This window comes from Lygodium microphyllum, chromosome 15 (assembly GCF_053477565.2).
Source record: "Lygodium microphyllum isolate KBCC chromosome 15, Lygodium_microphyllum_v1.1.10, whole genome shotgun sequence".
Classification (NCBI taxonomy): domain Eukaryota; kingdom Viridiplantae; phylum Streptophyta; class Polypodiopsida; order Schizaeales; family Lygodiaceae; genus Lygodium; species Lygodium microphyllum.
The window spans coordinates 49,421,824-49,432,755 of NC_141149.1; the positions used below are offsets into that span (position 1 = coordinate 49,421,824).

The 10,932-nt window shown below is 43.2% G+C and overlaps 1 pseudogene; it reads right to left on the reverse strand.

Annotated features, from left to right (window-relative positions):
• Window positions 1–4,608: 4,608 nt before the first annotated feature.
• LOC148024501 (rac-like GTP-binding protein ARAC11 pseudogene) lies at window positions 4,609–5,022 on the reverse strand (annotated as a pseudogene).
• Between the last annotated feature and the right edge of the window lie 5,910 nt (window positions 5,023–10,932).

Here is a 10,932-nt window from a genome sequence, read left to right on the forward strand (position 1 = left end):
TGCTTCAATCATCTACGCCTCAAGTGGATGGGTAGGTCCCCCTTGGTGCATCGGGTCTTGGGTGGCCTAGGTATTTATGGGTCGCTATCCGAACTTACCTCTAGCTTAGAGTCAAACTCCCCACCTTCGCTAGAAGAGGTGGTCTCCCTTGGTGGTCGCAGTTCAGATGGTAATTCTGTCCTAAGCACTGGTGTCGTTCTCGGTTGGGCTAGGCATGCTTGTATATGGCTCCTACGTGTTCTAACCAGGCATGATCACAATCCATGCACATGACTCCTCGCTCTATCCTGAAGACACTCTTTTTTCGTGGCTTGGAGTATGCCCGTATTTGTTCTATTTCATGTCCCTCAGTGTCGTATTCTACGGTATCTATCTCACCCTCACTTTCGTTCTCACTGAAGGATTGGTACTCTTCGTACTCGTCATTAGAGTCCTCTGTGTCAAATTTATCGTCGTCTCCTAGGGATTGGTATATCTCTTGTCATTAATCAAGGACGAGAGCCTAGTTGTACATGAGGTTTAAGTCATGCACCCTGGTTCATTACCACTTGGATTCATCTAAGAGATCCTGGAGTGGTTTGAAGTTTGCTAAGGGATTGTTAGCTAGCTTGTCCATTAAGTATTCCATAATCTCCTAGAGTTCTCTTTTGTTGTTTGACACTTGGAAGGTGACGGGCTTAGGTCTCCCACAAAGGGTTCCTGCCATCATGCAAACTGGTACGGAGAGCATGCTATTAGACTTGCCCATCATCTTGATGGCTTGCTCATATGCCTCATGATCCAAGAACGGCAAGTCGATTGTAGCAAGGACATGCATCCAATCTCACTCATGCTCTGGGCATGGGATTTACTTGGTCAAGGGCCCATAAGACTTTTTGACTTGAGTGTTACACTTGAGCATTGCGGAGATGGCATCCAAGTCGACTAGTGAGGTCTTCCAAGTGTCCATCTCTACCCTCACAACTTTCATTCTGTTGCCTAGGAAGATCAAGCTGTTACCCCAATCTTCAATAACTCTGGCATTGCACATCCAGGGTCAGCCTAATAGGATATCGTAGTCCACTCCCTTCATGACTATAAAGTCGACAGAGAACTGGACACTTGCGATTTTCACTGGCCAGTTTTTAAGTGCCTCGAATTGCTTCACTCTCATGCCATTTGCTAATGTAATATTAAACCGAGTGGTCTCGACAGGTGGGTTTCCTGAATTCTGAAGTACTACGTGGCTCGGCACACTAACCCCAGCTCTCATGTCTACGATCCCCTTTCTCGTCGTGTAGCCTAAGGCTAGGACCAGTAATACTGCATGCATCTTGGTGCCTTCCCAAAAAACATTAATGTTCAAGGATTTTGGCACAGAGTGCAGCGTTAGACTCGATATTTGTGTTTCTGCATCATGGTCGTGCAAATCATCAGCTTGTTCTCATGACCCCTCAACCGATTGCTTCAGATCTTGCCATAGGGTGGGATGTTGCTTAAGCAGGTCTCCCAGGTTTAATATCACAGGGGTGGTCACTAGCATGGTAAGGAGGTCGTTGGCTGCTCGTCTCTCTCCTAAATCTGATTGTCCTAGCCTATGGCGTGACTGATTTGCGGGCCTACAGCATCAAGGCTTGGCCTAAGCAGTGCTGCTTGTGGTGCATTCGCATCTCCTGACTTTGGTCGAGGGTGTGAAACTGACATGCTTATGCTAGGGAGATCATCGATCTCGTCCTCTAGGATGGGCTTAGCGTCCCTTAAGTGCTCTTGGGCCTCTGACACCCGGTCCTTCACTTTCTCTATGGCCTCTAATTGGCACTTCAGATGCGGGTATTTCCCTACCTTGGCACTTCCCTTTTTGTCCATCGTAGGGGATGAAGTTTTCGCCTCTGCATCTGTGACCTTCTTTTCAATAGGCAAAGTTGTAGCACTCTCAGTTTTCAGTGCAATCTTAGCTTTTGACCTCTTCTTTCTCTGCCTACAGCTCTTCTTCCCTATCAAGGCTGCAACGAGGTTGCTAGGTCCTGGCAGTGATATGCTGGCCTACTTCGTTTGGGCATGGGTCATGACCCACAATGGGATAGGTGTGGCCTCTCCATCAAGGTTCTTGACACCAAACAGCCCCAATGGGACAGATGGTACGTTGGCTAAACTTGAAGAAGGTTTTCACTTTGAGCAATTGACGAAGAGATGGGTGATTCCACACTCAATGCACCTTAGGTCAGCTTTGTCTCTATTCTGGTGATCCCTCTTAGGACAATGTGATGAGACATGACCTGGGTGATCACAAGTCCAATAGATGATTGGATCGTGCATGTGCTCTCCTAGGCCTCTACCTCATCCTCTCCCTAACGCCATCACCGGTACTAGTCAATAGTCCATAAGGACTGCATTTCCCTCATCGTCGTGAGAGATGTTGTCGAAAGGTTTTCGAAAGCAAAGTTGCAACCACAGAGGACCTTGACTAATTTTAGGATAGAATATCAATCAAACAAATGAATGAAGTTGAATCTCTTTTGCAACCCTTTGTGTGATGCTTTCATTTCAAGACGATCTGTGCATTTCGCAACCCAAGGTATCCTTGAACAGCCTCATTAGGAAGTGATCTGATATGCTTGAATATGTCAGCATTTGCAAAGTACAACTTTGTTACAGGATCTTTGTATGGGCTTCAAATCCTGAGACATCACAGTATCTCTTGGCTGGATACAAGGATGGAGGAGCTTCAATATTGAATATTCATATAGTTTGGTTCTTCAGTAGGATAAAGATAGTAGTTCTCAGTTTAAAGCATTTGCTTTAGATGCTTCCAATACCTTCCTCTAACCTGGCCTTTCGGATACTTTTCTAGAAACTGTATTCTCTTGAAGTCAAAACTAGTATGAGGGTGTATTCCAGCATCTTCTAGTTCTTGAGTTGTTACTACTCCATTTGAAGAAAGAACATCCTTTGCAGGAGATCACTTTGAGTACATTTCTGGGGTTTCTGTGTTGCTCCTGCATTTCACACCCACAGACTTCATGCTTCTTTGTCTTGATGAAACATCGTATCTTTGCAATTCAAGGCATGCACGTTGAGGAAAGTTTAAGGTTCAAGGCATGGGATCCTATGAACTCAATCATGTGCGTCAAGAAGTACCCGACTGAAGAATCTTGATGGGGCATTGGTTGAACAGTCGGTTCAATGGTAGCAAACTTCATGTAGTTACAGGCCTCGTGACACAATACGCAAGAGAATCGACGAAGAAGGTCACTGAAAGAGAGAATAGATCAGTGGTGCTAATTCAATAATTGGGTTCCCTCTGCCAAATCCCTGACTGATCCTCTCCTCTTCCTCTCTTCCATTTTTCCAGAGCAGACGCGATTTTTGTGAACGAGTGCAGAAAAATTCCGCTGATTTTTCTTGTTGCTCCCCCACGATTGTGAAAGGCTTCGCCTGTCGAAAAATCTCTAACGGCGTTCCAATTTGTGGCCATAAATAACTCTTGAATCAGCTAATTAGCCTCCCAATTCCGAAATTCCCTGCACCCCCTTCATGATTCTCTTCCCATCTCACATAAAAAAGTCGACATATATCTCTGTCTCCTTTGCTTTTTCTCCTCTGAAATCCCTTTTTTTCCCCACCGTTGCTTGCATCCTCCCCTTTTACCTCTTGTTCGGCAGGTTCCTGCTTTTATGCCTCCATACAGCAGTAAAAGGGCAAACTCTTTCTGAATACGTGCATAGCACTCTGGATTCAAATTCCATTGATGTAACAGTGCACGTCTGTAAGCAGACATTGCCCCATGGTAAAGACCTGCTTGTTTCCAAAGCTCTGGCAGTAACTCCACAGATTACAGACTCATGCAATGCCTTTAAAGCCTATGTCTATAAGCCAGTCCTCTGAGTGTTTAAAGAAGCAATCCTTGCTTGCTTGCCCATGGCAACTCCTAATATGTGATACACAACACATTTTCCAAAATGAAACTCTTCTCTCATATTTGCCAATGTTCTTTTTGCAAGTTTGATCCCATCACCAGCAAAATCTACCTCTTCAGTAGAAAGTTTGGCTGCTAGTAACAGTGCAGAGATGTCATTGAGCTTCTCTAACTGATGCAATGACTTTTCCAATAGATTCAATGCTACCTTTCTTTCACCTGCCCCACTGAGTGATCTTCTCAAACATAAGTACTTTATCAACGACAAGATCCAGCTCATTTTCGGCTGTCTGATGTACTTTTTGCATTTTATCATCTTCAGCATCCTTTTCAGTTTTTATGGTTTGCAGATTGCAATCATACCCTGCAGAGATGATGTACTCCCATTTTTGAATCTGGTTAAGATCCATAGCTGCAGATTCGACAGCTTGCACTCACATTCCTTTTGCATTCGCCTAATCTTCAGTTAGAAGTTCAGAGTCATCGGTTATCTGAAAAGCAGTGCTGCTCACAACTCTTCAGACTACTTCCATAGTGAACCGTGCGAATGGTGTACACATAACTTAAGGTCACCAATCAAGTGTCAGCATTATACAGTAGAAGACTATTTCAACCTGGGAGAAGCATTATACCAAAATGCAGTATGACTTGACTACCATGACATATGCTTAGAGAAACTCTGATGTTTCCAAATGCCCGTATGAGCATACCTATTACATAACCCCAAAATTTTTCTGATGCGATTTTTTGTTTCCTCTTCCTTTGCCTTGGAGGTTATAGCACAACCCTGATTGCAGCATCAAAAATAGCCTTCACATTCTGTTGTGTTTTTGAACTGCATTTAATATAGACAGCAGCTTCTATCTGCTTCTGAAGTTCCTCTCCAAGAGCAGTGCTAATAGGGACAGCACCAGGATGGTCCATAAAGAATTGTTTGTCATCTCTTAGATCAAGTTTGGTTCTGCAACCTGTTATAATCTTCTTGGCCTGTTGTATCCTAGAGTCCAAGGTTGACGGTAAATTCATCAACAATAACATTGGCACTGAAATTGTCAAACAAGAAGGCAGGTCTTGCCTACAGCCCCATCTCCCACAGTCACACACTTAATGAATCTGGGATTGTTCATCATGATGGGTGGACAGAAATGTGAAAGCTTTGATGATGGAAGGGAGCAGCTGGTGTTGTCATTCACATGTCTCTATTGCTGTTGTGCATGCCCAGCTCTCGAAGTGAGAGAACCTGGTATGATGGGTACTGGTCAGCATACACAGGGAGAGAGCCCTACTTGCTTCAAGCTGTAAGAAATCAATGGTTCCTCTTGCTTCAAACCCCTCTTCACTATATTACCCATGTAAAATAAAAGAGCAAACATAACGACTAAGTATGTACAAAGTATCAAATCACACACACAACTTTTGGGTGGTTTTCACACCTCGAATGCACAGCAATACGATATCCACCCCCTCTAATCCTGCACATCCTCCGGATGGGCCAACTACCCATAATCGTTATCATCAAGATCCACAAACAGATCAATCTCTTCATTATGCATTTCTGGTATATCAAGAAGATTATCTGTCATATCATCTATCTCTTCCATTGGAGTTTCTTCTCGTTGCTCTTGTCTTGCAAATTCTTCCAATGCATAATCTTCATCATCTCTTTTCTTGAAAATCTTGATTCTTTTTCCAACAATAGGCACTCTAAGCACTGTCCCATCCAATTCTGTTAACTCATATGTTGCATTATCAAAAACATGTCTGACTATGTACGGCCCAAACCATCTTTTCACCATCTTCCAAAGTGTAGTATGCTGATTTTCAAGGTTGCTATCAAAGACTAATACCCAATCTCCCTCTTCTATTGCTCTAGGCCGCAAGCGATGCCTACTGTCAAACCTGTCCTTATTTCTTAGTCTAGTAACCTTCAACCTGTCAATAGCTAGCTGAATATCCTCTAGTCTTCTCTCCAACTTCCGAATCCGAAGAGCTAAGAGCTCCTCTCTCGTCAAATCCTCCTGCCAAGGTAAAACTGACCAAGTCAAAGCACAAGTCTCAGTCCGCATAACTAGTTTCTGACCATACATCAACTCTGCAGGCATATATCCTGTGGTAACACTGTGAGTTGTACGATCAGCCCACAAAGCAAATGGTAGAAGTCTCAGCCATTCTCCAATCCATCCTCTACATACTTTGGCTAATGCTTTCACTATCGGAAGATGCCCTCTTTCACTCTTCCCATTTCCCTCTAGATTATATGTTGTAGTTAGAGCCAACTTGATTCTTACCTAAGAGAAAAACTCCCTAGCTTCATCTGCATCCAATTCACCGCGATCCGCAGTGATCTTACCCACACAGCCATACCTGCAGAAAATTTCTTCTAATAAGAACTTACACACTACACTAGTGGTCTTCATTCTCAAAGATCTGCCCTCAACACGATTGGTAAGATCCTCTCTAGCCAAAACAATGTATCTTATCTGCCATAGACCCATAGGCATAGTAACCAAATCAACTACCCACTTATAATGAATGCATAGCGGATAGGTCAGATGAAGCTCATCTTGATGACGCACTACCGAATACATCTGGCAGTCTCTGCAAGTCTCAACAAAGTGAGAAACATCTCTATACATGCCTTTCCACCAATATTTCTCCTTGATTTTCTCATAAGTAGCCCACACTCCTCTATGACCAGCCCAAGGACTCTCATGAAACTCCCTCATCACCTGTAACTGTGTCTCTCTATCGCAGACAACCCACAAAGGTAATCCACCTCTTTTCTTCGGATGCTTCCAAAGAAATCCGTCCTTGAGAAAATAACCATAGTCTTTCCTTCTGATCTTCTTGAACTCTTCATCTGTCCATTCATCTCTTTTGCTTAGTGTACTAAGGTACTTGCCAATCTGCAACCAATCTCCAACATAGAGTTCTTCTATGAAAGCCACAATATCATAGACATGGCAAACATGATCAACCATAATGGCTGAAATTTCTACATCATCCTCTTCTGCAAGTAGAGTTTCCTCATCATCATATCTGGCTCTAGACAACATATCTGCCACTGGATTATCCTTCCTTGCTATGTGTTTAAATTCTTGATTTAATGACTTGATGTATGCAATCCATCTCAGCATAGCTATATCCGGAGTAGAGCAACTCGTAATCATACCAATCAATGGCAAGCAATCTGTCTCTACCACAACTGAAGCTCCAATAAAGTACTCCTTGTCACATTTGAGAGCCGTAACAATCCCCAATAAGTCCCTCTTGATTTGCGGATATCTCCTCTATCTCTCATTTAGGACTTTCGCCCCAAACCAAATAGCATACCTATTTCCATCTGCATCATCTTGACCCACAGCCCAACCTATGCCAATTGAACTAGTGTCAACTGTCAATACAATAGGCTTTCCACAATTATAATCCACTTTCCTGAGAGTAGGAGCATTCTACAATAACTTCTTCAATTTCCGCATGGCTCTAGTGTGGTTTCATCCCAATAGAATTTATGCCCCTTTCGAAGCAACTGATATAAACAATCTGCTATGTGTGCAAAATGAGGTATCCAAATCATATAAAACACACAAGCTCCAATGAATCTCCGTACCTCTGAAGTGGTAGAACAATACTCTGCAATCTTGTCTATAGCATCCACCTTATCGGGTGAGGGTTTCCTGCCATAATACCCACACATATGTCCAACAATGACAACCTCATTCACTCCAAAAACACATTTTTTCCCTAATAGTGTCAAGTTCACTTCTTCTAACCTGGCCAAAATCTTCTCACATGTTGAAATATGATCAGCCACAAAGGATCTGCATCCCTGCTCATTTAGACTCTCATTCTTCTCTTCTTCTGCACACCCCTTAATGGGCACATCATCCAAGAAAGGCATAGTAAGCTGAGGTATATAATCACGAAGGACCTTATGCATGGCATTCATCATATGCGCAACAGAATTAGTAGCACCTTGAGGCAAGGTACGCATCCTGACAAGCCCAATGGGAGTTCTCATAGTGGTTATGTCCCTGCTTTCCAAAGCCAGCGAAAACTAATCATATCCTGAATACAAATCACCTAAAGAATAGATGGCACGTCCAGCAAATGCTTCTGCAAACTCATCCACAACTGGACCTATACCAACATTCCTGATAGTAACTCTGTTCACTGGCTGCGTGTCCTGTATAAATCGGAGAGTACCATTCTTCTTTGGAACCGTAAACCACCTGTTTGAGTATGGTGCAGATGAAGGCTCAAGAATTCCCATCCTGATTTTCTCATTCAATAAATCAATCAGCTTTGGCAGGTGTGCTTTAGGCACTGGAATAGGTCGGAGATTCCATGGAATATGAGGAATAGTAAAAATGACCATAGGAGCAACAATATCTGGGTTCACACATCCAATCTCATGCGGGAAAAAAGCAAATCCCCTTCCATGTCGCTCAAGCATCTCTTGAAAGCATTGCTTCTCTGTAGGTAACAAGAAATCACCATTTTCAATTTTCAGTTCAGCAAGAGTCTCTGCTGAAAATTTATGACCAATATGCTCCGGATTCCTCAAAATTGGCTGTTTGGCAGCCCTCTCTATTTGCTGATCACTGTCAGGTGGAAGCGGTACAGCTACCGGCTTCACCTTCTTATCCACAGTTTTGTATTTCGTGTCAACCCTGGCTTCCTTACTCAAATCTTGATGTAAATCAGTAATTCTGCACTCCAATGGTGGCTGAATATCCGTAGCCCTTTGCTCTATGGACTGTATAGAAACAACCCTAAACTTTGGATGCTGAAATATTTCAGCAGTAAACTCTGTTGGCTGAAAGTTTTCAGCCCTCTGTGTCTTTGAAAGCTGATCATAACCAGCTGGAAACTCTGTTTGCTGAATTTCTTCAGCACTCAACACTTTTTGCTGAGCTACCTCAGCCTCTGACTCAATCTATGACACAAAATCTGCAATTTCATGAAACATGTCCAGGCATTGCACTAATACATTACTGTGACAACTCTGCATATCAGTTTTCAGCATATCTTCCATCTCTTCCATCGTATCTGCACAAATCATACTGTCATACATCCCATCTATGTGCTCATCATCCTCTAAAATTCCTGCATTTTTCAAAATTTTCTCCTTCCTACATATGTACTGCCTGGCAGCTCTAGGCAACCTAGAAATCTTCTGATAGCTCATCGAATTGTTTGCTGAAATCCCAACAAAACCGGAGGAGAAAACACTACTGCCAGGAGGTGAGAACTCCAATCTCCTCTGCTCTGTACCACCATCGTCTCGCGAAACGGCAGTACCTAATGAAAACCCGAATCCCTCACAGTGGGCAAAGGTGCATCTCTGAGAGTATCTCTGTTTCTAACATGGTTCACACACACAGTCATAAAATGAACTGCTCTCATACCATATTTACTGCGAATCCGTGCATAAGTAGATCCATCATCCATTACCTTTATTTCCATGTGTATCTCTGTGATGAATGGCTATCCAAGAATTATAGGATAAGAGCATGAATCCTACACAAAGAAATGGAAATCCTCCTCTACATCTCCAATAGAAACCCTGACACTGGGATAGGCAGCATACAAATCACCTGCAGTGTTATTAGTGGCTCTCATACGCCACCCATGCTCTACATCCATAGGCCATCTGTTACTCTCATAAACTCCACGAACTATGAGATTAATCTCTGAACCATGATCCACCAATGCAACATAAGGCACCTGTTTCTCTCCAATCTTTACCATCATCTCTGTAGTTGCCCTAGCCCAATGACTCCGCGAAAAGTGACTACACGGTATCAAGACAGGCTCATCAGTTTCAGCATAATGCATAGGCTGAACCCTCTTCTCTACCTGCGGAAAAACATAAGCATTCTCAACCATAACCTCATCCTCATCCTCATCCAACTCCCCAATCAAAACTCCCTGTGTATCAATGGTAGGAAATGCATGTCTTTTCCTCTTCAAAACCTCCTAAAACTGATCTTGAAACTCTCTTTTCGAGATGCCCAAAACCTCAAAAATAGTGAAAGTCACCTCACTGCTAAGTATCTTGTCATTAAAGATTTTCTTCATGTCTGTAGATGTCTCAATATCGGACATCAATCTAAACCCTGGCTGCTTTCTCTCTCTAGGCTCTTGCCTCTTTTCTCTCTTTTGAGCATCTTCCATCTGTCAATCTAGCCCTGGACTCAAAGGCGGTCCTGCAGTAGGTGGAGTAACAAACTCACCCCCTCTAGTCTTTCTAGCTGCACTTGGATTTTCTTCATCCCTCTTACGCTTCTCCTCAACAAGTACATCTGCTCCTTGAGACTTAGCCAAATAAGCATAAATAGAGTACCTGTCAACAAGCGAATCCCAACCTGTCTCCGATCTGATGGTAGAGCCTGCACTAGTCAAAACAGTTTGCTGAATTTTTCCCTTGTTTGCAGTCTCCATAGCATAAGTCCATAGTTCTGACTGATTCTCAGATCCCTTCTCAATCTGGACTCCATATGTAGAAGCATCTCCTCTAGCTGTCACATAAGAAGTACGCGCAGCCATGTCATCCACTAACTTCTTCATTCCACCTTTACCAAAGTTGGTAGCAAGTGGAGCTCCTATTTCAGTCAACCAAATCTTACCATCTTGTCCCCAAAATACCAAATTCTTCCTCCTTGCATCCTGAAAAGATTCACGATCCCTGCAATGCTGATGGTCCGTACTATCGCACCAAATACATCTCCGATCTCTCCTAGGTGCACTAGGAGCACTCCTAGGTGTGCAGTAGGAGCACTAGAAGAAGTACTAGGCGCAGTCGAAGCAAACTGCTCTTTCAATTTTCCCACCAACTCCGCTTTAACTGACTCCAGTGTCAAATCTGTTATGCCTTTAATTATGTCATCAAGAGAGGTAGGCAGCGATGGAGCGGATGGTTTTGGAGCAGAAGGTGTAGGCATCGGTCGTGGAATAGGAGGAATAGGTGGAGTGGAAATAGTAGGCACTGGCATAGGCCAAGAAACTGGCTGAGGAAGAGAAGAAATAACAGG